The 27,010-nt window shown below is 46.1% G+C and overlaps 1 protein-coding gene across 11 annotated transcripts in view; it reads left to right on the plus strand.

Annotated features, from left to right (window-relative positions):
• Positions 1 to 27,010, plus strand: part of ATXN1 (ataxin 1) — a 385,115-nt gene that overhangs the window by 182,414 nt on the left and 175,691 nt on the right. For 9 of the 11 annotated variants that reach the window (XM_081294749.1, XM_081294744.1, XM_081294745.1 and 6 more), the window contains one exon: positions 16,792 to 16,857. The exons of the other annotated variants lie outside the window; for them this stretch is intronic. The gene's annotated coding sequence lies outside the window, so the exon portion shown is untranslated. The remainder of the gene's footprint in view (positions 1 to 16,791; positions 16,858 to 27,010) is intronic. 11 annotated transcript variants of the gene reach the window in all.

Here is a 27,010-nt window from a genome sequence, read left to right on the forward strand (position 1 = left end):
CTAGTCATCGTGAATATCTCAGACTGGTAGTAGAAAGGGACTGTTAAAGTCATTACATGTCACTGTGACTCCACATAACCACCATTGGGTCCTTAGGGTCAGAGATAACCGAGGGGACAAGGCCCTTCAGCACTTCCAGGAGAAGTCCCACTGCAAACAGCATCTTTCATGACCTTATGGAAAGCCACTGGCTCAGAGCCCCAACCCAGAGGTTGGAGTTAATGTTGAAGTGCTCATCTTAAACTTGAGCTCAAAGCTCTTAAAGCATGAGACAGTGATCCTTGAAGACATCTGCTTTCCTCCAAGTTCTGACTATGTTTGGACTTTTTAATTTTTTTCAAAGAAACTAGCTGAAACGGTGATGGTTAGAACGTGTGGAAACAGAACTATTAGATAAAGCTCGTTACACAGACCCTGACTTGGGGCATGTTTAGGAGATGAGTATACAGGGAATTCATTCTTTTTCTCTTAGCTGGCTTTCCTCTGAAGTTTCATGGGAACTTCCTGATAAAGGACTTTCATTTAAAATTTTTACTATTATGAAAATGCATACCAAGAGGGGAAAAAACTTGTCATGCCTCAATGAAAAGAATTCAAAAGAGCGTGTTTGTCTGTAAGCTTCTAGGTGATGATATCCGTTTTCCTTCTTGGGAAGAGGTGCCATGAGTTATTTTTTCATCAAGAAAAGTGGTTCTGGGCCACCTGGTGCCTCCCCTATGGAATAGGGTGGTGGTATGAGAGGCAGGCAGGGTGAGTAGATGTGGCCAGTACCCCATTCTGTGCCCTTCTCTTCTCCCTTACCTTCTGGTCTCCTGTCCCAACATGCCCAAAGGCCATTTGTGGACACCCTGTATTTATGACTTTGCTATCTGCAAAGGAACATGTCCAGTTCCCAGTGTGCTTTCCCAGGTTCACAATTTGAAGGTCAGAGGTACAATGTGGCATTTTTAGTAGCTTTTCTTGTACTTGAGAGTTGTATCCAGCAGCTGTGACCACACTGGGGCTCACCTGGACCAGGACTTAGGAGTGGCTCCCGTGGATGTTGTGGGTGTTAACAGCTCCCACGGGTCCCTCTAGAGAGAGCCTGAGGTGAGAAACTGCAGACAGTCGCGCAATTTCTGAGTCCTGGGACAAGCCAGTGAAGCTCAGTGAGGCATGCGAGTGAAGACTGTCAAGACCGAGTGACAGGGTGGAGACGAGATGGAAATGCGGCACGTCTTTTAACATGATCATTTCTCTTTCCCTTACTGAAGCACAGTGCTCTCTGCTATTTGAAGAGAGCAATTTAGATTTATATTAAGGGATGAATAAATAGGCTGTGGGATGCAGTCTCATCTGGAGTGCATGCAGATCGTGTATGCTAATGACTGTGTGCAGAGGCAGAGCCCCACTGAGGTCCGGGCGCTTCTCGTGACTTCCCTGTTTACCTGCTGGTTGTCTGAGAGCTAAGCTCGGGCAGTGGGGAAAGGTTACCCTTCTTTTAATGCCTCTCACTCTTGCACCTTGCCTTTTCCACCCTTAAAGCACTTGACAAGCCTTCAAGTAATTCCAGGTGACGGATTTTCCCCCAGAGGGTCTTAAGAGGTGGCTTTACATAGATGCACATATGAATTCAGTCACAACCTAAGCATTTCACTGTCTTGCATCGTTTGACATCCCCAGAACGTCCTCTGGTTCTTTCTTGAAGTTCACATCCTCATTTCTCTCGTTAGAGTGTTGGATGCTCAGAGGCAGGATGTCAGAAACCCTTAGCGTCACCCATGCCACCGTGTAGCTTTGACCCAGGCATTTCGTGTGAATGGGACGCAGTTTCCTGATTTAAACAAGGAGGCTGGGCTAATGGCTCTGGGAAATCCCCCGGCTCTGATGTTGTGTGACACCCAAGGCTTTCTGTCAGCTTTACTGCCACCCAGAAGTGTACTCCTTGGTAGAGCACCGGAGCTAACCAACGCTGCCCAGATCTAGGGACCTGCGTGGAAAGCCCCTGAGCACATCTGACTTCTGCCCTGGCTGATGATGAAAACCAAGGTCACAGAGGTCGTCTCATTTCCAGGGATCAGTAGGGAAACTCCTTAGGGCTGGAAAAGGAGAAAACACAGAAAAGCTCCAAAGAAAGAAATAGAAAGAGATGCATGGGCAGGGAGGGAGGCTAAAAGAGATGCTTCTGGTGGGGAGAGAGAAGGAATGCTGCTAGCTACCTCCTCCGTAGTCAGCAAGGGCAGCTTACCTTCCTTCAACTTTGGGTGAGGCTCCACTCTGCTCCCGCTCATTGGCTTTGTGTCTGGTGTCCTGGACTGTGTGGGGCTGTTGCAGGCCTCCAATTGAGTTCTCAGAGCCCCACGGGCTCCCCCCACAAACCCCAGGGCTGTGTGCTGCCCTCTGTCTCTCAATCAGAGCAGCTGCTCCTCGAGCTCTGTTATAAAGTTCTGTAAAAGCCAGGCGCAGTGTGGTGCACACCTGTAATCAATCCCAGCAGCTCTGGAGGTTGAGGCAGGAGGAAGGTGAGTTCAAAGCCAGCCTCAGCCACAGCAAGGTACTGAGCAACTCAGTAAGACCTTGTCTCTAAATAAAATCAAAATAAGGCCGGGGATGTGTCTCCGTGGTCAAGTGCCCCTGAGTTCAATCCCCAGTACTTGGAAAAGAAAAAAAGTTATGTAAAAGATTTTGTTCCTCTAAAATTTACAATTTTGAAAAACTCTGGTTAAGTGGAAGAGCTCATATTCAAAGCATTATGACCTTAGACACGTCATGTGACTTCCTGGTTCTTCATCTTCCTTATTTGCAAATAAGCTTCATCATATGTTCCCAGTCTGGCTCACAGAGTGATTTGAGGGTGAATCGGAGTCAGCCATTCAAATACCTGGGTTCCATGCACTTGTGTTGAACACCTCTCCATGGAGGGTTCTGTCAGGACAGGAATTCATGAGTAAATATGTGGAATGGTTATTCCAAGAAGACAGATAAAGCCTGTGCAAATGTTGGGTAAACTGCAAAACACTACATGAATGTAGCATGGTGTGTCGTCGTTGCTGTTGATGATTGGACAGGATCATATCATGAATCTAGAGCCCAGCTCTTGGGTTTGAATCCCAACTCCAACTACTCCCTGGTGTGACTCCAGGCACCTTGCTTAACCTCAGTGTCCCTATCTGTACAGTGGGCATTAAAAATTGCACCTGTGCCATGGGAGGGTTGGGAAGACTGAATCAGTGTGGTGATTAACAGTGTAAGCCCTCTCTAATGTGCATTTCTTGTTACTGATCATTTCCCCCTTGCATTGTGAAATCAGTGCTGCAGGGCAAGTTCTTAAACAGCAGTCCTGTTTCTTGGCTTTGGGATGGCAGTCCCTTGTCATTGTACTTCTAGGCGAGTCCCCAAGACATGCGCGAGGGATGCAGAGAGCAGCTGTTTCTGTCGCGTGGGTTCTCCATCCCCCTCTTTCCTAACCCCCTTTTTCCAGGTTGGCCCGTCACTCCTCTGGAACTGAACAAAGGCTTTGCTTAGCAGAAAGAATCCTGTCTTCCACGTGTCATCTGCCTTTAAGGGTGTAATTTGTTTCTGATGTGTGCCGGGAGCTCCCTGGAGGAGGCTTTGTTGATGTCGTGCTGAGGCCCATATTGATCCGTGATAGATTGAGCTAGAGCTGGTGAGTGAGGTAATTCTCATCAGGTTACTGAGCCGGTGACCTTGAGGCCGATCAGATGACAAAGCCACCTAGGTGGATCCCTGGCTACAGAATGCCGTTGTTTAGAGGTAAATCAACGTGAGGGTGACTAATGGTTTTAAAGAAATGACTACAGACAAGTTGCATCCCCTGGGTGACAGGCGGGCTATGTGAATAAGCTTGGAGGCTCCCCCAGGTCTTGGTGAGACTTTGGGGCTGATTTTTAAGAGTTCCTTGATCTGTGCTCCTCTGTTATCTTTTCTCATTAGATTCCAATTCTCCATGAAACTGCCGTGACGGTGTATAATATTGTCAGTGTGAAGTTCAGAGCAACATGCACGGGCCTCAGAGCTACTGAGCTGGCTTCCTTCTGGTTTGGGGCTTGTCTTTCTATTTTGCTTTCTTTCTTTCCTCTTTTTTTTTTAAAATTCAACAGTGAGGTGGGAAAGAGTGAAGATGAAAAGATTTTTAATGCAAGAGAGGAAATAAGAACAGTGATAAAATCCGCATGCAACCCCCCCCCCCCATTAGAAAGGAGAAGTGGAATGTACAGTTGGCTGTACATTTGATCTGCATGGACACCTTAGTGTAGAGGATGAGTTTCATAACTCTGTCACCATCCCTGCTGTTGCTGGCCTGGCCTCCTCTGCACTGGGAGAGGTAGGAGTCCAGTGAACAGACTTTGTGTGGGTGGCAGGTGAAGGACAGTGTGGGAAAGGAATTAGAATGGTTATGTTGGGTTGCAATCAGCCGTTTTGGTGCCTGCCAATAATAGCAGATACTCACATGTGTGTAATCTCAGCTACTCAGGAGGCTGAGGCAGGAGGATCACAAGTTTGTAGCTTGGCCTTCATCAAGTCCCTATCTTGAAGAGAGAGAAATCCAGGTGTGGTGATGCACACCTGTAATCCCAGTGAGTTGGGAAGCTGGGGCAGGAGGATTGCAAGTTCGAGGCCAGCCTCAGCAACTTCAGCAATGTGCTAATTAACTTAGTGAGACCCTGTCTCAAACAAAACAAAACATAAAAAAGGGACTAGGGATGTGGCTCAGCAGTTGAGCACTGCTGGCTTAAATCCCCACTACCCCAAACCAAACAAACAGACAAAAAAGAGACTGGGGGGAAGCATATCTCTCATTCAGTCTTCAGTCCCCAGAACCATAAAGTCAATCAATAGCAAATATTTAAATATGATTTATATTGTGTGCTTTTTAGTAGATTAACCCTTTAACTCTCATGACCATGACTGGTATTTAAGGTGTCCAACGTCATTGGAACCCAGGTGTTGGCTCTGGAGTTGGTGCCCTTTCCAGTGATAGCCTCGCACTGTTGTGGGGGAGCCAAGGTCGTAAGGGCAAAGGGAATTCCTGTCCCCAGCAGGCAGGTAGAAGAAATTTAATTATTTCAAAAGGTTTCACCAGATGGAGTCACCTGACAAGCGGCCCTCCAGCTGTCTGTGGTGGGGCCAAGACTTCCTGGTGACAGTCCACACAGCCATACGTCACTCCCACGATGTGAGATTCTTTCCCCCAAAGTCAGGAGTCTGATTTTGGCTTGGGTCATGGTCATGTTGATGAGAGAATCCCATCTAGTGTCCACCTCCTTGTGCGCTGGAGCCTGTCCCTGAGGGTCAGCTGAATGGCTCTCGTCCTTGGTGGCATCCCGTTGGCAGAAGGCACATGTTTATCTGGTGGCACTTGGTGCGGCCATTGATCTGCCTGGCAGAAGAGCAGCAAAGGGCTGGAGACGGGTTGAACATGGGGCTCATGAATCTGTCAGGCATCTAAATTCAGGGACAGTGCACACTTCAAATGCTCTGGAACAGATTTTTAACCTTTATAAAAGACATCAAAGGTGATAACAAAATCTGATATTTGAATCAGAAGAAGCATATTTGCCCTAAATGACTGAATTAGCTCCTATCTCAAAAGAAAAAAAAAAAAGAAAGAACTGCGTGTTCTCAGTAAATAAGTCCTAAAATAGCTAAATCCAAGTAAGAACTGAAGGTAGAGTAAATCACGAAGTTCGTGGGAAGTATACAAGAAATAGATGTATCATAAATGTTCTGGATAACTAGATGTGTATTGACTGCCACATCTGTGATGTGGTTTTGATCGTGGTAAGTACAAGTGTTGAAATCCATCCAAGCCACAAAAATGACTGGAGGTTCCGTGTGGAGTATAACCCTATGCAGAGTCTAGAGCTCACATCCTATATGGTATATGGCTGTCTGCTGGTTAATAAACACGGGCCTCCTGTCTGTACTCAGTATTTGAATCCCAACACATTGGCAGAGTGCTTTTTTTTTTTCTTTCATTTCTCTGCCTGGGATAGGGGTGGGGGTTGTGAAAGCCTGAGAGGAAAGAATCAGGAGCCTATATATTTGTAAATGAAATAAATAAAACCATAAATTACATATATATATTTGGGTCAAATAAATAAATCTTTAAACCCTTCAGTGATGACCCTACAAACTTAATCATGAGACCTTTTCCCTGACATTTTAAAAACATTTTTTACATATTTTTAGTTGTAGATGGACACAATATCTTTATTTTATTTATTTATTTTTTTGTGTGGTGCTGAGGTTCGAACCCAGTGCCTCACACTTGCTAGGCAAGCACTCTGCCACTGAGCCACACAGCCCCTCCCTGACATTTTTAATATGAAAAATTTCAAACATACTAAGAAGTTGAAAGAGTTGTACAGTGAACACTCACAGACTCACCACCTACACTGTACAATTAATGTTTTACTCTATTTTTGGGATGAGTACAAGTGTATCTAGCCCTATGTCCATCTTATTTTATTTGATGCATTTCATGGTAAGTTAATGTGTACCATAATCCATAGAGAGCTTGAATATGTCTAATCCAAAATTTGAAATACTCCAGATCAGAAACTTTTTGAGCACCAGTCTGAAGCCACTAGTGGAAAATTCCCCACCTGCCCATGTGACCGGTCACAGTCAAATTCAGGTGCACTTTAGTCTCTGTGCATGAGGTGTATATGAAACAAATGAAATCTGGGTTTAGATGTGGGTTCCATCCCCAAGATATCTCATTATGTATACACATTTTCCTAATTCTGAAAAACATCTGAAATCTGAAACCTTCGGGATTCTAGACACTTTGGATGGGGAATATTCAACCTGTATTTGTTTTTTAGCTTATGTTCTTAGTTAAATTTATGTACAACAAACTGTACACACTTTAATCCATTATGATAGATTGCTCAGAAAATTCCCTCCTGCCCCTTCCCAGTCAGGTCCTATCCCTAACTCAATGACCTCAGAAGCCACTAAGATGAGAGACTTTTTATAATCCTCAAAGTATATGAAAATGACTTATCTGGCAGAGGAGAAAAAAAAATATTAGCTGTTACTGATTAGCTTAATGGAAAGTACAATTTAGGGGATGCCTGTGACCTTTGCAGCCAGGTGCTCTGAACTCAAATCATGGCCCCACCCCTAGCTGTGCATTCCTGGGTAAATCCTTCAGCTTCTCTGTGCCTCAGTTTCTTCTCCTGCAAAGTGTTAATAGCAGTTCTCTTTGCAGGGTTTTGAGGATGAGTTAACACCACTAAAGCCTTGAGAACAATTCAACATAAGTTTCAACTTGAATTCACCAATTATAAACCCCATTATCTTAGGCAAAGTAGTTATGTATTTTCTTGCCTCATTGTACTTGTCTGTAAAACAGGAACGAAACCATTTAAAAGTATTGTGGGGATTAAGCAAAATAATATATGCAAATTGCTTCCCTGAGTACCCAGCAGAAAATTTCACACTTATTAACTAAAGTCCATATTTGCTCAGATTTTTTTTTTAGGTTTTGCTTGATGTCCTTTTTCTATTCTGGGATCCCATCCAGGGGACCACGTTACACTAACTTGTCACGTCTTCTTCGGCTTCTCTAGAATGTGACAGTTTCTCACGCTTGTGTTTGGTGATGTTGACAGTTTTGAGTACAGATCAGTTGTTTGGGGGAATGTCCTACCATTTGGGTTTCCCCGATGTTTTTCTGATGCTTAGAAAAACATAAACCAAGAGCCATGCCACAGAGTGATGTGTCTGTTCCCCTGAACTTGTTAAGTTGCCTTTTTTATCATGTCACACATATCAAGGATCCAGGCTGTCCATGTGACCTGCCCCTTGATGGTGAGCTGACCACCTAGATGAGTAGTGTCTGACAGAGTCATCAGAGTTAGAGGGAGTTTACCTGTGTGAACACGTCTTTTCACATGTGTTCACACACCTGTGCACACACACACACCTGTGCACACACACCTGTGCACACACACACACACACACCTGTGCACACACACCTGCGCGCACACACCCACACACCTGTGCACACACACACCTGTGCGCACACACACACACCTGTGCACACACACCTGCGCTCACACACCCACACACCTGTGCACACACACCTACGCTCACACACCCACACACCTGTGCACACACACCTGCGCGCACACACCCACACACCTGTGCACACACACACCTGTGCGCACACACACACCTTTCCTGCAAAGTGCTATACTGGTGCTAGGAGGCCAGTCACTGGGCACAGCCCACATTTAGGGACTGGGAGCGGGGAAGGCAGAGTCGGCATGGGGGACTGGGAATCTCTCTACAAAGTTTGGGAGGTTGTTTCCCTTTTCAATATTTCTACAGTCAGCAACAGACACTGGGATGAACTCCTGAGTCTTTATTCTGTACTCAGTACTGTTATTTATTGAGTTGCCCCAGTTCCTGTTTTGGCCATGGGCGATTCTCTGAGGAATATCAGGAACGTTCTCTCTGATGCCCTTTTAAGTGGCCCACGACTGTGGGGTACTGATTATTGAGCCTCCCTTACCTTCTGGCACTCACTACAAGCTGCTCCTTGCTGATTGTGAATATTCTCTAACTCCCATCCTGAACTCTGCCACTGCTCCAAGGACCTCTGGTTCCTTTGATTGGGAATGGTGTAGAAACCAGGTTCTGGGTGAGCTCCCTCAGAACACTGGCCCGGTCACTCATCTCAGGCCAGCTCAGGCTCAGGGCTGTGCTCCGAGCTCTGGTGATGTTCCCTGTCCTCCTGGAGCTGGGCCTGCCCTCTGTAACCAACGGGCTGTGGATACTCAGGGCATATAGAGGCTAGTGTGACCAACAGCATGTGAGAAAGGCTTCACAATGAGATTGGCCCTAACAAAATTTATTGCAGATGAGGAATCTAGAAGGAAAGATGGAGAAGTATCTTTAAGTTATCTGTAGATAAGAAGGGGCCAGAATAATGAAGAAGTTTAGTTTCTCTAGTTTATTTTAGTATGAAATAGGGTTTTCTGTCTTTGATGGGCTCCAGTCAGTATTGCTGTGCAGCCTGATTACACCTGCTCTCATGAGCCATTTGTTTAAATTTTCAGAAATTTTAGGAGCAGGTTGGCATCATGTTGCTAGCTTGAAATGGACCATGGTGGGAGTGTTTATGCTATGAAAATCGGCAAGTGCTATAAATCAGTGCACTTCTCTCATCTCTGGCTGTTACAAAACATGTCCCTGCATGCCACTGGTTATGTGAGTCAGCTCTCCATTACTGTAACAAAATACCAGAGATAATCAACTTAAAAGAGAAAAGATTTATCTTGGCTACATTTTGGAAGTTCAGGTTCATGATTGAGTGGCCCTGATGCTTTGGGCCTGGGGCAGTGCAGCACATCATGGTGGGGATATGTGACCAGGAAGCAAAGAGAGCAAGGAAGAGGCATGGGTCCCACAATCCTCTTCAAGAGTATGTTCCCAATGACCTAAAGACCTCCCACGAGGCCAAACGAGTTGGAGACTCAAGAATCCAGGTCACTAGATGATGACCCAGGCTTCCACCTTGTTTTGTCAGCGTGGGAAAACCTATTGTCACCTGGAGGTAAGTGACCATGGCATGGGCACATGGCTGCAGGACTTCCCTCCTTCCTTAAGGTGGGCTGGCTTAGAAGGAACTTCCTGTCCTTTCAAGAGTATGGGAGGAAATGGTATCGGTTTCCTCTAGCAGAGGAACCGCGCGTCAGCACCCTTCTGCTTGCAGTAGATGGCGCAGCCCGTAACAGCATGACTGTTGTGATGTAATAGCAGAGTCAGCCACAAACTGGGACACTGGGGTCACCTCTGGTGATGGTGTGTGGTGTTAAGTGTTACAAGGAACTAGACTCAGAGAAGCTTATGTTTCCAGTGAGTCAACTAAATGTGGTGACACGCACACATGAGAACAGTAGAGGGTCCTTCCAGCCCCTAACAGGAAACTCTGTTTGCCCGGCACTCCTGAAATAAAGATGGCTGGGCTTTAATAGAGGTTTCTTCTACCTGGTGTGGTTTTTCCTATGTTCCTCCACAGATACAGTGATTTTTCCTAACTTTTATTCCTGTCATTGACTATCCTCCTAATCCACTGTCAAATTGAAGCTCTGATATTGTAAGACTCAGAAGAGAACGGTTGAGGGGTACTTTTTCTATTCTGGCTCAATCACAGATCCTATGGGTGGATTCACTCTGAATTGTAGGAGGCTTCATATTATCTCTCTTTTTTTTTTTTTGGTCCACATAATTCCTACATGTGGAATCTCTCAGATTTCAGCTGATGTTCTGGAACATTTGAACTAATTTGCAGTTCCCCAGCTGCCTCCCATAAACCTATCCTCCCAGGAATGATGAACTTGAAACTTGTTGAATAGCAGAAATCTTCCCTCCAGGGCAAAGTGATCACAGGGGTACTTTTTCCTCTTCCTCCTTTTGGTCAAATGGACATAAAATAAAAGTTCTGTTTTTACCACTTTCAAGAGTAAAGTTCAGTGGTGGCACATGCCTGTAATCCCGGTGGGAGGCTGAAGCAGGAGGATTGAAAGTTCAAAGCCAGCCTCAGCCTCAGCAATTTAGCAAGGCCTGAAGCAACTCAGCAAGACTCTGTCTCTAAGTAAAATATATGTATTAAAAAAAAAAGGCTGGGGATGTGGCTCAGTGATTAAGTACCTCTGGATTCAATTCCCAGTACTAAAAAGAGAGAAAATAAAGTTCATTAAAATACATTGACATAGAACCATCAGCCCCTCCATCTCCAGGACTTTTTTCATCTTTACAAATTGAGGCTCCATGCCCATTAAGTGGTAGTTCCCATTCTCTGCTTCCCTTGGCCTTGGGCAACCCCATTCCACATTCTGTTTCCATGAATCTGACCATTCTAAGTACCTCATGTCTATTTTTGACTGGCTTATTTCACTTAGAGAAATGTGCCCGAGGTCCATCCATGTTGTAGCCTGTGTTAGACTTTCCTTCTTTAAAACAGAAAGAGTAATATTCCATTGTATGTATATATCACATTTCTTTTATCCCTCTGTTGAGGGACTTGCTTCCATGGTTTGGTTATTGTGAATGTGTCATTAAAATAACTCAAGTCCCTGTTTGCAGTGATTTTGAGGATATATATCCAGAAGTGAAATTCCTAAATCATCTGGTAATTGTGTAATTTTATTTGAAGGACTGTTGTGGTATTTTCCACAGCATGAATACCATTTTGCATTTCTACCTGCAATGCACACAAGTTCCAATTTCTCCATGTCCTCATCAACAACACTTGTTTTTTTTTAATTTTTTTTTTGTTTTTTATTTGTTTGTTATGAGTCCACCTGATGGATGTGGTATCTCATGGGAGTGTCGATTTGCATTTGCCTGATGACTGGTGATATGGAGCATCTTTCTGTGTGCTCATTGGCCATTTATAAGTCTTTGGTGAAGAAACCTTGATTCTAATCCACTGCGTGGTTTGTAAGTTGGGTTGTCTGTGCTTTGTTCTTGGACATGTTCTTATTCTCCTAGGTGATACCCTACTTCAGGATGCTGCTGGGCACTTACCTGGAGCTCTCTGGGTCAGCCTGCTGCCTCTGCACATGTGTGATGTAATGCAGAGACGAACGAACACACAATGGCTCCCTGCTCAGGAAGCCTCCGCCTGGCATCCTAGGAGTTCCCCCTGTCTGCTTATTAAAGGAAAAGTTCACTGGTGGATGCCGCAGGGCTGAGCCGCGGGCTGCTGTGGGATACTATGATGTTGTCATCTGACTTTTCACTAAGTAAACTGTGACCTCCACTGGGGGAAGGGAGGGTGCTGAGAGTCCATCTTTTTTCTCCCCGGTGTGAGATCTTCTCCACCAGGGGTTGACCAACTCTAGACAGTGGATCCCATCCCATCCCTGCCTGTTTTTGTAAATGCAGTTTTATTGGCACACCACCATGACCAGTTGGACGGGCATCATCTCCTGTAGCTGCTTCTGATCTACAGTGGCCGATTCAGTCGCTGGGGCAGATACTCTGGCTCACAAAACCTAGAACGTTTCCTACCTGTCTCTTCACGGAACAGGTTCCCCAAGCCATGGCTGTTGTAGACACTTAAGGACCATGCTTAAGACTCCCTGTCTAAAGTGGCCTTGGCTGCTGACTGCCCTTGGTCACTTAGAAAGCTAACACTCCCAGATATTTGTAAGATACACTGTTTTCAAATATTGGCTGAACTCCAACTTTGTATACCAATAGGACGTGTTAACTTTGTAGCCATTCCCCACCAGAGAAGGCAAGTTGAACTCTCATTCTTCTTTTTTTTTTTTTCATTTTTCTGCAATATAATGATTGGTATTTCTCTTCCAGAGCTGGTTTTACAACCTGTAGTGGTTTTTAATTACTTTCCTGGAAAAAAAAAAAAAGCTTCCACAATTCTCTCTCACACTTAAAATATAGGCTGTAATGTTGAAAGCAGCTCTACCAAAAACCCTTTGAAAGTGATTTTCTTCGGTCAATATGAGACCAATTGTTCCTTATTTTTATTTTTATATGCTTGTATTCCCTCAGAGCAGATCTCTGCTCAATTTCATGCTATATAATTACAATCCTCTTTTCAATTTTAGACAAGTTTGGGAATTCAGATATTACCCTGAGACAGGTAGGTGACCAGCTTGAGGTTAGCCATGGACTTAGCCTTAGTGGGCTTGTCTCTTCTGATCCCATGAAAATCCATCTGCTTCTGCATATCTTGAATGTAGAGATAAACCATATAAAACCTATGCTACCAATGCTGGGGCACCAGTTAGCGGGGGAGATGAGGACCCACAAAATTTGCCACGGAGTATGGAAAGGGCTCCTTGTAGATGTGTGTACCTCAGTCTAGGGAGCTTGTGTGCTTACTTATTGTAAATTCCTTGTGCTGTAGACACATCTATGAGATGAGAAACACATAAATAATATTTACTTACTCTGAGGTAATAAAAGAAAAAGTTCAGCAACATAGAATTCATCTGTTACAACCCGTGGCCCCCAGTGAGGCTCCTGGTCGGGTGCCTTTTTACAATCCTGCCCATTCTTTGTGTTCGGGTTATTAACGTTGCGTTTAGGTCAGATGAGATTGTGTTCAATCCTCTGCACTTTGATAGCTGAAGTGAAATGCTGATGGGGATGGTTTGAGATCGTCTCTGCCGCTGATTGCATGCTTGTGGCTCATAATCAGAATGCTGCAAAGTAATTGTCAGACCCGCGTGCCAAGGCTGCATCTCCTGTTGCTGCGACTGTCAGCACTTTGGGGCTGCAGTTCTGCCTGAAGAGTGCTTGCCTGGCAACCACTGGGTAGCTAACCCCGACTCTCCCCTGAGAGCCGTGGGTGACTGTGGTTCTAGAATCCCCACTGGCTCCGCCCTGTCCCCCAAATTACCTGAGAAAGGAATACCTGCCTATTGAGTGAGAGCAGGTGCTTGCTTTCTGGGTGTTTTACAGAATGCCTGGCGGCTTGGCAACGGAAACCCGTGAGCATGTTGCTGGGGAGCTCATCTCTTTGGCCATGACCCTGACGGCCTCAGTCCCTTGCTGCTCATGTGACGTGGATGGGGCACTTTCCTTGAGCCACCCCTCTATAAAATGGGGCTAATAGAACCTGTTTTACAGAGGCTCTGTTAGAATTGGAGATAATGGATAAAAATTTGTCAGCAGAAATCAGCACTCAGTAAGGGGTAGTCATTAAGAGATCCGAAGCCTAATCAAGAGGATATAACAATAGTGCGTCAGTCAGGTTGCTGTCACTGTAACAAACACCTGAAATGACTAACTTAAAAAGAGAAAAGGTTTATTCTGGCTCACAGTTTTGGAATTTCCAGTCCATGATCTCTTTACCCATTAGGTTTTGGGACTGTGGCAAGGCAGCCCTTCCTGGCAGGAGTGCATGGTGGTGCAGAAGTGCTCATCTCATGGCCAGGGAACAAAAGAAGAAAGGGCCGGGGTCCCATAGGCCCCTCCAAGGGCACATGCTCAATGACCTAAGACCACCTCTTTGGGGCATTTCCAGATCCATACGTTGGCAGATGTCAAGAGAAAATTTCCAAAAGTCAGTAATCTGAAAACACACATGACCGTGGGACAGGTCGTGTCGGCACCATTTTCCTGGATATGCTGTATTTACCAGAGACACATAATTGGGTGGAGCTGTCAGAATCTAAACTCCAGCTCTTCATGGGTAGGCCTGCCCTGCAGGAGTGTCATGGGCTGTCCCTTGCCAACCTTGAAAGCTTATGGATACCATGTGCACCTTTGAAAGCAAATTTAAGGGTGTGTATGCTTTAGCTTTGACGGCATAAAAGGGATACTGTATAGCACACGACATAGACCAACTCTCTGCTGCTTACTCCTGGAGAAAGCAGCGACCACAAGAGAATTGGCAAAGCAAAAACTCCGTCCCTCTATGCTTCCTGTTTGATCTAGAGACATCTCTCTGGCTCCTGGATTGTGTGATCCAAAGAGATTTTGTTGAAAAACAGCTCAGATCGTATTCCATGATTAGAGTGAGTCTCTGGTTGTGGGTTGCCAGAAAGAGGCTCTGTCTGACTCTGTACAGGGCTAGAATGTAAGGTCTTTTGTCCTTTCTCCTAAAGTTGATCCTTCTTCATGTGCTCAAAACAAACAGAATGAGCCCTCCACAAATTGTTGCTCCTGCTCAAAGTTGCATAAGCTGGGCCAGGGAGGAAACACCAAGTTTCCTTCCCTAGGGAACATTGGTTGTAAGGGAGCATGTCACCTGCCATTTCCTAGGGTTTCTGGCTTCACAAATCAGACGTTCTCTCCTGGTGGCCTCTGGGATTTCCCAGTGGGTATCTGACTTGGTATTTCCCGCTGCCTCTGTGTGTCCCTGGCTTGCTCCAGCTGCTGTTCCCTGCCAGCCCCCCCCCCCCCCCCGCCTGTGGCAGGAACAGCGTGGGGATCCCCAGGAAAGGTTTACTGTGTCCTTAGGTGGAGGAGGAATTGTGTCCCTACCCTCTGACAGCTGTGGGGACACACTCCCTCCCACAGCCTCCCTCCAAAGTGGTGGCTTTCCTGAAATGCCACTGATCACCATTGGAGTTGCAGCCCATTTTCTTAACCGAGGGCATGGATATTCCGTGACTCATGCAAACCCTATCCCCTGTGCCTATACTCAACCTACTGTTCCCTTTGAGAAGGAAATTCACCTAGAAATACTGACATTGCACAAACCTTCCAACTTTTTATATCTTCTATGTATGGTAATTTAAACCACATTATTTGAAGTTTTTTTTTTTTTTTTTTTTTTTTTAATGTCCGGGGCCACTGACCCCTCTAGAATGTTCAGCTTGCCCTTCTGTGTATGTATCCTCAAGTAACCCCTCCGTGAATGGGGTGGAAACAGGAATGCTTGATCAGCTTGAGACCTCAGATTTCCTATTTGGCATGGGCTTCCGTGTCTACTGTTATCTCTGATCTTTAAATCCTGTCCCTTTTCAATATCTTGGATGCCCACTGAGTGCTGTGTTTTTAATTTTACTCCCTGAGCTATATATGTTGGCTTGTATTCTTTTAAGGTACTCCCACTCAAACCAAAACAATTTTTGGCTGTTAAGACTTATTATATATAGGCAATCTGCCTTTTTTTTTCTTTTTAATCTTGAAGAAAATGTAGAAAAAAAAGAGAACAACATGCTACCGGAGTGGGCAGTCATTTCCCATAAATATGGGTATTTTATAGATTCTGTAAACTCAACCAATAAATATTTATTGGTTCATTCTTTCATAGTAATACTCTTGTGGTCCCTAAAGATTATGATGTGGATGGATTTATTAGGTTAAAAGATGGTTTCAACACAGGACCATGGGGGTTGGGGGTTGCCTGCACACTGGCACTTCCCCCTGGGACTTTGAGACATATCTTTCAGGTTCTGAGGAACTGAGTCTGAGACTCAGCCTCCAGGCCAGTGGGACACCTGAGGAGGTCACTCTCCATGCTACTTTCATGGCTGCGCCCTCTTCTTCCTCTTGGGAAAAAGGCAGGTGGGGGGAACAGCAGGCGCAGAGGCCCACGGGGGAACCTCAGGAGCAGGGCAGCTTCACCTCACTCCCATCCCCCCAGCCTGCAGAGGTGTCTTTACAGTAGTCTCTGGAAACCTTTCAACCTGAACTCTTGAGCCGCGTCCCTCGTGTGGCGTAGCTGGGACAGCCTTGGGTCTCAGTCCTTACCTGCCCGTCTTCCAGCCTCCTCCATCTGACATGAACAATGTGTCTCAGTTCTTTCCGACATGTGGTTTGGCCGGTCAGTCTCCCAGACACCGTGGCTGCCTCCCAGGGCAAGTCATTTGGGCTCATACGTGACCTCTGTGCTTGTCTGCCAACTCCATGTTCCCATAGGATCCTAATTACAGATCGTCATGGGGAGTGGACTTATGGGCATGCCACTGGGGGGAAGAGCAAAGTGTAACAAGTGGGGTCTTCTGGTTCTTTATTAAGACCTCCTCAGTCAGCCCCTTGGTGAGCACACAGGACCAGACATTTGAAAAGATTATTTCCCAGGCACCACAAAACGCACTCCTTGGGATAAAAGGTCACACACCCTATGGTAAATGAATCATGCACATGATTGTTTTCGGCACATCCACTGATTTAAAGCTCTGTTTTAAGATTGACACAGTTAGCCAAGCAAACATACACCAGAGGTTCACTGCGCACCTAGCGAGTGCCACAGCACTGGGTGCTAGAATTTCTTGTGCTCTGTTGGCCTGCACCAACTTAGCAAATGGACTAAATATCGTTGTCTTAAATCCTTTTTTTCTCTTCCAGTTTTCCAAAGAAACTAGACCAAAATATAACCTTGGTGAAAAGAAACCAACCTGCTGTTTCCATAGGGTGAGTGATCCTTTAAATCGACCATAGTCTTTTTTTTTTTACTCACAACAAATTTTTACCCAATGCTGCCAGGCCCCAAGGAGAAGTGTTTGATAGCAATCCTTTTCCCAGAAGTTTTCTCCAGCTGGGAACCGAGATGGACTCTCTGTTCCCCTCTTCTTATCATGGGGCCCTTAGAAAGGGCAGTTTCCCCTGTACATGCAACTTTGTTTTGCTGTCGCCATGCTTTGCCCCTGATGCGTCATCAGTGTGGTTGCTGTTACCTTGTCTGGCTCACAGGGACGAAGGGTCTCTCCTTCATAGTGGTGCAGAGATATGGCCATGAGCGGAGGGGGCGGGGCAGGGGGAACTGTCCATTTTGTTCAGAGGACTGAGCTGTCGCATAAATACTGTAATAAAGAATAGGACGTGATCAAGTAGATGGGATCTCAGGGTCATCTGGCAGAGGCCCTGTGTACAGAAGAGGCCTCCGCAGGCCAGAGAGCGTCCAGTCACTTGTTCATGGCTTTGCAGACAGTAGCCGAGTCCGACTAGGAGAGAGGCGTTGACTTCAGGCTGCGAGTCTGCAGGGTCTTCAGTCCGTTGTTGAATCCACGGCTTCCTTCTGAAGACATAGATTTACGTGGGTAGTTCCACTTAATGTAGTACCAATAAACTAACGATGACATTCTGTTGCCCTAAGGCAAAGGTCAGGAGTTGTTTTAGTCAACCTTTTCGTCCACTGTGACCAAAGGACCAAAAGATCTGACAAGAACAATGGGGAGGAGGAGAAGTGTATTTGGGGCTCACAGTTTCAGGGGTCTCAGTCCATGGATGGCTGATTCCCTTGCTCTGGGCCCGGGGGAGACAGCACATCATGGTGGAAGGGTAGGTCGAGGACAGCAGTTCAGGACATGGACATCAGGAAGCCAAGAAAGCCCTGTTCACCAGGGACAGCTTATAAACCCCACAGGCACGCTCCAGTGACCCACCTCCTCCAGCCACACCTACCTGCCTACAGTTATAATTATGTCATAATTAGGGACCTTCATGTGTCTCCTTGTCCACATACAGGGATAGCCTGGTTTCCACCAATGTCCTCATGTGCTGAATGGAATTGAGAACATGGTGACCCACTGAGGGCTCACCTGCTTATCACCCAGTCAATCCGTATCAGTGACTAACACACTGATGAGGCTAAGGCTCTCATAACCCAATCATTTTGCTGCCGTACTTTCTTGCATTGTCTCACCCATGAGCTTTTGGGGGACACCTCACATCTAAACCATAACAGGAGTGGTGCTGTTTCACTGTTTGACTTCCTAGTAATCCTGTCTCCCTACTACCAAGAGGGATGGGCAGAGCAAGTGCACCTAGAACATGTCTGTTATAGACCTCATTGGAGCGGGAATACTTTCCTTTGCATCCTTTCCACAGGACTGCATTTGCAACACCACATTGTCCTGAGCTGAGAGCCAGGGTACAGCTACAGATGTGTGTGGGCCAGCTGCTGACCTGTGCACCACTACTCAGGGTTGTCGATAGCTGCAGAATAAAAATGGGTAGTGGGGTTGTTGTAGCGTGGTACAAATTTGGCCTGCAGTCAATGATAAACATTTCTTCCTTAAGAAAAGAAAGAAAGTCATGTTGGTTTTGACTCAAGAGCCCACACATGCATTGAAATGGAGAAGTGTCAGGATGTGATTCTCCAGTTGTATCTGGGAAAGGTGCTTTCCAGGAATCCTGGGCCAGATCTGACTCTGAATATGGCCATTTAAGTTGGTGCACAATGTGCACCTATTTGCAAAACATTTCATCTCACCAAAGAATTGATCCAAACCTAGTATTAGGAGCCCATGTCCATTATTTCATCACATTTGTTGGCTTCATCGCTTTCTTTACAAACATGGGCCTTTCTTCTGCACTAACTGTAGTCATACTTATGGAACTTCATGTGTCTCCTTGTCCACATACAGAGATAGCCTGGTTTCCCCCAATGTCCTGATGTGCTGAATGGATTTAGAGCATGGGACTCACTGAGGGCTCACCTGCTTATCACCCCCATATTGATCTCTTCTGTTTCAGATGCTGCAGCCACAAGAATGGGCTTTTGTTAGAATTGCACATTTGAGGGCTTCCGTTTCCCCTTCTGTCCGAGAAAAGCCCAAAAGATGTATCCCTAGAGTAGAGCACAGCATAAGAGGGGACAGTGAGATCTGCTGCTCTCAGGAGAACCTAGACAGCCCTCTAGAATCACTAGATGAATGAGCAGTGAGGGGCAGGTAAGGTCAGGGCCAGAAGACAGAGGGGGAGAATGCCACACTCCTCGCCCAGGTCACACTGATCTATTAGTAAAGAATGAAGGGGTAGAGGGGAGCCTGAAGCAGGACATGGTGAGGGGACAAGAGAAGGACCTACGGGACTCACAGGGACCACTTGGGGCAGCTTTGCTATCTTACTGGGGTCATGAGTAGTTTGCTGTTGATACTCAGGCAGCATCAAATTATAACTGAAAATATTACAGAGCATTTGCTTTTTACCAAACAAGGGGAAACTAAACATGAACTGAAGCCCTGAGTTGTTTTTCCCTAAAAAGAAGCTCAGAGGCTGGTCCCCACATGCATCTATACCTATACCTTGTAAAATGTGAGTCACTGGGTTCTGTTGCCTGGCGTGCCGGGGGGCTATGTCCTGGGAACAGTGCTGCTCTTGTTTCTGAGCTCCAACTGCGCTCACCATCAATGGTATCCCTTTAAGGGGAAGTGAGCGGAAGGCTCTTGCCAACGCTGCGGTTTTATTTGCTAGAGGCCAAGTGGCAATGGCATGTATTGGTTCCATAGCAACATGTCTGTGCAGTGAGAAGAAATAGAATGCCGGTGGCAACCCGTGTATCCTGAGCAGGATGAGAACAGCCCCGGTACCCTTTCATTTTCCAGCTTATCCTCCTGTGCCTTTCCCCTTGCAGGGCCTGGGATAGTTCAGGGAATGTGCACTTTGTCTTCGTTGCTGTCTATCCCTGCTATTAACACTTCCCTCGGTCCCCAGCCAGCTTGCAGCTTGAGGAGGGAGAAGGCAGTGCCATGTGAGTGCTGCAGGTCTCCCTGCCTTTGCAATCACAAGTAGGTGGGAGGCTGTGCTTTGCCTATCCTCCTAGCAGGGAGAGCATTTCCTATGTGCTGCGGTCAGCAGCTCCTGGCTGGAAGGTGGGCCTTGACCCAGGAGGCAGAGTGCTCATCTCATAGGCTGCAGGCTTAAGGGACTTGGGACACAGACTAACCTAGGGTATACTGCCAGGTACAGAAGGGCTGCACAGAGGAACACAGTGCCCATTTCTTTTTTTCCAGGAGTTTCTACCAGAAATAGAGTTGCTAACTGCAGTTTCCCGCTGGTGTGGGCTTGGAGCTTTAACACAGGTCTGTGCTTTCCACCGACCAAGTGCTTCATGAAACCGTTGTAGGTGCTCTTATTTCAATGGATGCGTTTTCCCCTGTACTCTGGAAACATTGGAAAAAATCTTGGCCATCCATTGGACTCTCGTCCCGTATATCCTCTTCTGTACCGTGTTGCTCTCTGAGAAGCTTTAATAAGTAGAAGGGGGAAGCCCTTGGCTATCAGGAACCCTGTTATCTTCTTTTACATCTTTTTGTAAATTCTCTCATGCTCAGAACTGAGCCCTGTGGAGAGTAATCCCGCCATAATATCTGTTCTCGATAATGTCATATTCTCACTCCATCTCCCAAGGAAATCGTGATGCAAGTGGAAAAGATGGATTCAAGAAATTCTTTCTCGAGCATGTTTTTCTAGTGTAGATAGAAAGTCACGTGGTAAGACTATCTGAGCTTGACATTTCCGCATCTTCCTCTTTGTGGCCACCGACCACGAACCACCGTCGAATTTTGCGCTGGACTGAGATGGTCCTTTTTCCCCCCCACCCCAGTGTTTGCTGTTAGTGACTTTGCCTTGGGAGCCAGACTCTCAGCCTAGCAGTGCCTTTGGAGCTATTAAGGAAGAGATTTGAAGGAGTTTTCATTAAGGTGACAGGTTTGATAGATTCGGATAGTGATTCCTAATTTAGTTTTGAGGTCTGTTGGGGGAGGAAAGGTTTTTAATCTTATAAAAACTTTTATCTTAAAAGAGTTCTCTTCCCTTCCCAAGTTCTGTGCCAATTGAGAAATAAGGCAGAAATCACCAGATAGGTGGAAGCCAAGATGTCCCTATGTGACTGGTCCAAGCTATAGCAAGGTTGAGAGCCAAAGGAGTGAGCCACCTCCCAAAGCCTCAGGTATCCAGGAAAATCCCGAGTCCTGGGCTCTGACTGTGTGAAGAAGGAAGGAGAAGGAGGCCATGTTCTTTGTAACTCTACCCAGTAGAGTCACTTACCTCTACCAGGGGGAGGCGTGGGCCATTTGGGCTTTAGCCCCCAACCACTTCACACCTGCAAAGAAGAAAAGAGCAGAGCAAGAAGCAGGAGGGTTTAGGAAAACCTTCCCCTTAGAAGACAGGGGTGCAGAGTGGTGTTCCTGCCCTGTCTCTGCCCTCTGCGCCCCGTCCACCAGAACCTTCCAGCTCGCTCTCACCATCTTGCCCACCCTGTTTCCTTCATAGTTCTTGGGTTTATGTGTCCACCTACTGGCTAAGTGTTCATCTCCCTCATCACAGGGTGAGCTCAGTGAGAGTGGAAGCCTCGTCATTCTCATTTACCACTGCACCCAGGTGTTTAAAACCGTGCCAAGCACAGAGGAGGCATTGGATACATATTTGTTGAATGAATAAACGGATACGTGCTGTTTGATGCTTCGGCTCCTTAATTGCCTGGACCTCTCTTGTGCCCTGACTCACCTGGCAAGCACCTCTACCTATTGTAAGACAGGGTCAGCTCTCACTGACCTCCAGGTGCAAGGACTTCTTGGTATCACTCGCAAGTTACTGTTAGTTGCATGTACACATGAGTGTGCCCTTGTGAGTGTGTAGATGTGGGTGTGGATTTATGTGTATATGAAATCACATATTCTTTTTTTGTAATTGTAGATGGACAGAATGCCTTTATTTTATTTGCTTATTTTTTATGTGGTGCTGAGGATCAAGCCCCGGGCCTCACACATGCTACACAAGCGCTCTGCCACTGAGCTACAGCCCCATCCTGCAGTTATACATTCTGTCTACTTCTGTCGCTCTGGAACATTTCAGTTCACTCACTGGTTTACACACGTATCATGCTTACTAAGCTATAAACTCCTTGGGAATTGAGCAACCTGTTCTTCATTTTTGGTTCTCTAATATCTGCCATATGGTAGATGCTTAAGAAATAATGCTAGATTCTTGTCACTTACAATGTGCCAAGTCCTGCTGGATCTCCATATATAAAGTACCTTTCTAGTATCTTCCATATATTAATTTGTGTAATTCTCACGACGACTCTGAAAGATACATTTGGAAGTTTCATTTTACAGGCAGGGAAACTGGGGACATAAAGACATGAAGTGGCCCATGGTCTCACCGCTGGTTTGATGCCCTAGCTTTTACTCTCTGAGAGACCGACTGTGTGAATGAGCAAATGATTGAATGAAAACCCTAGCAGCACAGACTGAAACATTAAATAGGCCCAAAGACATTGGGATCAACATATATAAGACAGACATGATCCCAAAGCCGGCCTATGATTAATCCTGATTGTAGCCATTGCGCTGAATTCTTCAAACCCATACCTACATATTAGTGTTTGGGTTATGAAAATAAGTAAACCTCTATATGTTGGAAATGATTTCCTAGGGAAAAAATATCAATTCATCAGCTATGAGTTAAACAGCCACTACAAACAAGGCTCACTACTGAATTTGGGGAGAATTTAGAGGAAAGAAGGTAATGAGATGGAGAGTTGAAGAGGAAAGTCAAAGTCAAGGTTACTGTCTTGGAGAAGCAGGTAACATTAAGAAATTAAAAGAAATAGGCCAAGGGCAGTGGTGCACATCTGTAATCCCAGTGACTTGGGAGGCCGAGGCAAGAGGATCACAAGTTCAAAGCCAGCCTCAGCGACTTAGCGAGACCCTGTGGTTCAGTGATTAAGCGCCCCTGGGTTCAATCCACAACACCAAAAATAAAAATTTAAATTAAAAAAAAGAAATTAAAAGAAAGAATGGGCAGGAAATATAAGAGCTATCATAAGGTATTATTATTATACACCAATTCATTGCCTAACAGTGATAATAGAGAAAATGAAAGCTATTGTGTTAGTCAGGATAGGATAAGTTTTTTTTCTTTTTTTGTGGCAGAAATAATAAACCCTCAATTCGCAGTGGCTTAGCAAAATAGACGTTTATTTCCCTCTCATACCTCGTCTGCTGTGAATGCGGTGTCTCTCCGGGACTTTTGTCCTGTGTGCATAACTCCATGATGCAGGCGGCTTTGATCTTCTTATCCAGCTGGCTAGAGGCCTCCTTCATGATCCCAGGGGAAGAAAGGGAAACTGGAGATTGCACCACAATCAAATGCTTCAAAGCTTTGGCCCGGAAGGGACATTTGCCACCCGCTGCGTTCGAAGCCTTGCATCTAGCCTTTCATACAGCTTACCCTGTGCTGCATCCTAGCACACAGTAGGTGCTCAGTGAATAGGTGTGGGCTGAAAGATTGTGCAAGCCCATGCATGCACACTCCCACTCACCCGGAGAGGGTCATGGTAGTTAGGTACATGGCAGCCTCTGAAGCCTGGACCTGGAAAAATGAGGCCCAGCTCGAAAATATTCACTAAAATGAAAAGAGCATTAATAAAAATCACAACATGGCCAGCATCGGTTAGCCATGGTGGATGGAAAATGGTAAGATGACCCTGTCCAGGATGCTCCCATGCTCCCATCCCTCACTGCAGCCTGTTCTTCCTGCATCAAGCCAACTCACAATTGCACCTGCTGCTTCACCTTCTGGGGACCTGGTGGGTGGGCCACATCCAGCGCCAGATCAGCAGAGAGGGCATTCCAGAGGGGACCACGCGCATGCCGAGCAAGGCACCGCAGCTGGAGATGTGGAATAAGTGGGGAGTCCATAGAGAGAAAGGGGGACACTATATTGGATAGGGAGGTGGAGGATCCTTCCACATGTGTCAGACCATGCAATGAGGACCTCCCAACCAACTCTTGCTATGTGTTATTTGCTTAAGAGAAACCTGAGTGCAAGGAGGACCCATGGTCTCAGCCCCTAACGCATTTCATGAAACACAGATTTGGTCTTCTGTTCCCAGCATGCAACCTTTGGAACCTCCAAAGTGATGCATCTATTGTATGCCAAAGAGCTGAGTTGTGGCTGGCAGCTCTTAGGTAGCTTCAGGATGAGGACTGATTACCAGGCAGGATGAGTAGGTAAGGACCTTGGCCCCACTCACCAACCTCCAGGGCTGGTATAGGACTGAAGGTTGAGTTGACCACCAGTAGCCATTACTGAATTGCTCATGCCTACATAATTCAGCATCTATCAAAACCCGAAAGAATAGGCTCCAGATCAGCTTCTAGAGAGTTGAACAAACACAGGGAGTTCCCCTAATGCTGGTGCTCCTGGAGAAGCCCTGTCCCTGCTGGCAGACCTTACCCTGTGCCATCTTTTCATCTGCGTCCTTGGTAGTAGCCTTTATAAAGGTCTGCAAACCATTCTAGTGAATTAATAATGAAACTCCAGGTGACCTTACTGCACCTGCGCTCCTAAAGAATCTCCCCTTCTGAGAGAGAAGGAGACCCTTGGGACCACAGCTCCCAATTTTATCTTGGCCTTTATGGGCCCTGACAAGAGTTAGTCCCATTAATCCTTCTTTCTTGACGCATTTCCCCAGTGAGTCCGGCAATTAGCTCCTTTCATGTCCATTGCTCTGTCTGGGTACCAGTGTTTTCCCCAGGTTATCTGCCACCAGTTATTTACTCATCTACCCTGGAAGTAGTTTAAAGAAGACTCTAAATGTAAGTTAAAGAAAACTTTAAAAGTAACTTGAAGTAAACTGCACCTCGCTGTGCATTCCACTCTCATTGCTAACTGCCACCTGATGAGGCTCTCTCTAGGTTGACTGTGTTGGAACTGAGTTACGTTAGGGGGTGCCCAGCAGTGTTGGGGCAGAATCGATTGCTGGCTTGGTATATGGGGAAATGCTTCTGCCCACTCACTCAGAGAAACTTCCTGAGCATGTAGGAGGAACTGAGGTAGGTACCCCCCATCTTCAGACTAGGAAGTGGAGTTTGTTCCTGATGGTAGAGGGCACAATGAACTGCTTTGCCCGTCACTGTCTGAAGAGGATGGGGTGGGGCTGTTCAGGAGGGTCCTGGATGGAGGTTGGCAGTCCCTGGAGATTCATAGCACATTAGCTTTACAACTGTGTCCTGACCTATGAGGTGGAAGAGAAGCTAAGCCAGGGCCCCTGACCAGGAGGCTGCTGCAGGTATCAGGAGATCCATAAGGTATTGAAAACTACCTGAAGGGGCAGGTGTGGAAGATACCTCCGAGCAGGAGTTGACCAACACGGGTGACTGTTAACATATAGGAAACATAGGAAGAGAAGGAGTGGGATGTAACTGGATTCCAGAGCCTGTGTGGCCGTGGAGGGGTGCTGTGTGGTATTTTGTGAAATAATAACAGTATCATTCTTTTTTTTTTTATTGTTGGTTGTTCAAAACATTACATAGTTCTTGATAACAGTATCATTCTGAGCTCAGGTTTCTCTGGAAGATTCTGGGGACACCCTTGGGGGGGGGCAGAAATCCCTTCTCTGGAGCAGCTGTGCCTTACCCCAACCTCTTCCTCTGTCTTTCCCTCAAGCTCTCTGCCTCCCAACATTGAAGATCAAATCTTCAAATAGCAACAAAACTGTCAGGCTGAAATTTCCTCTCCACCCTGGCCCTCTAGTGGAGATAAAGTGGTTTAAATGTGGGCGTGAAAGTGGAGCCAGAGTGTGGTTGCTGGGTTCAGCTGCTGATAAGAGGGCTCATTGCCATCCCCGGGGAGGCCCCCATCAGAAGCAATGCCCCATGGCTCTGGAAATGAGTGGCCTTCTCTTTCTGGTTGGTAAAATTCTTGCCAGTTGACATTTTTTTTTCTTAGTTCTCCGAGGCCACTTCACACCCTACAGGGTCTTTTTGGTTTGACAAAAGGGAAGCAGTTTTGACTTGAGAGGAAGAAAAGATGCCGTCTGATGGGACAGAAGAGGAGCGCACTGCTTTCCTAGTTTGCTTTCTGGGGCGGGCTGGTCGTGTGACCTCATAGATGCCTGTCTGTAGTGGCAGAAGATAATCCAAGGAGAGGAGTTAAAGTTGGATGCAGCTCACAGGCAAGGCGGCTCCTTAACTTGAAGGGATCGGAGTGAGTTCTGGCTTCCCTGGAATGAAAGAGGCATCAGCCCCCAATCTCTGTACCTACCCTGCATGTAGGTAGAGCTGGGAGATGCTACGGGGCAGGTGAACTCCTAACATGCCACCTCTCTTTGCTGTCTGTGTGGATCTGTGAAGCGGGAACCCCTGAGCATGAGGGCAGAGGTTCAGGAAGTGGGACAGGAGAGACTTAAGTCCCATCTCGCACCCTCCAGTGCCCTGGCTGCCCTTCTTGGCTGGACCCTCATTCCTACCCTTGGTGATATTCTGAGCTTCTGCTCTCCATGAAGTCTCTGTTCCTTCTTCAAAACCAGCAAGGCATGCACCCTTCTAGGAGTGGAAGATGTATGGCTTTCTTGGTTATATCAGTCTCTGTCACATGCCCTAAAACCAGTACCATTCATTAGATTGGTTTGTGCATACGATTTCCTTTTAAACAGCAAGATGATGGGAGGCCCCTCTCTTTTCTGGAGGAGGTGTATTTTTAAACAGGTAGGCAATTTTTAGGTCGTTAGGTATTGTATTGCACAGGGGGTGTGGAAGTCGACTTTTAATGTTCTGTACCCCCTTTTCTATATCCAAGTGTAGTTTCTCCCAGTACTAGAGACGTTAAACATTTCGAATCTCCAGTTACATCAATACCGTTTGATGTACTTTGTGTAGCAACTAAAGCAGGAACAGGCTTCAGAGTAAGCTAACCAAAGAATCTTGGGGCTTTTGATCATTTTCCATTAGCATGAACAGTCGTCTCTGTCCTGTCAGATTTTGTTTGAAAGGATGTTTGCCGTTTAACGATGATAAACATGTTTCCCGGTATTTAATATGTCTTCTCAACTCAG

Source organism: Spermophilus citellus, assembly GCF_964194105.1.
Source record: "Spermophilus citellus genome assembly, chromosome: 5".
Taxonomy (NCBI): Eukaryota; Metazoa; Chordata; class Mammalia; order Rodentia; family Sciuridae; genus Spermophilus; species Spermophilus citellus.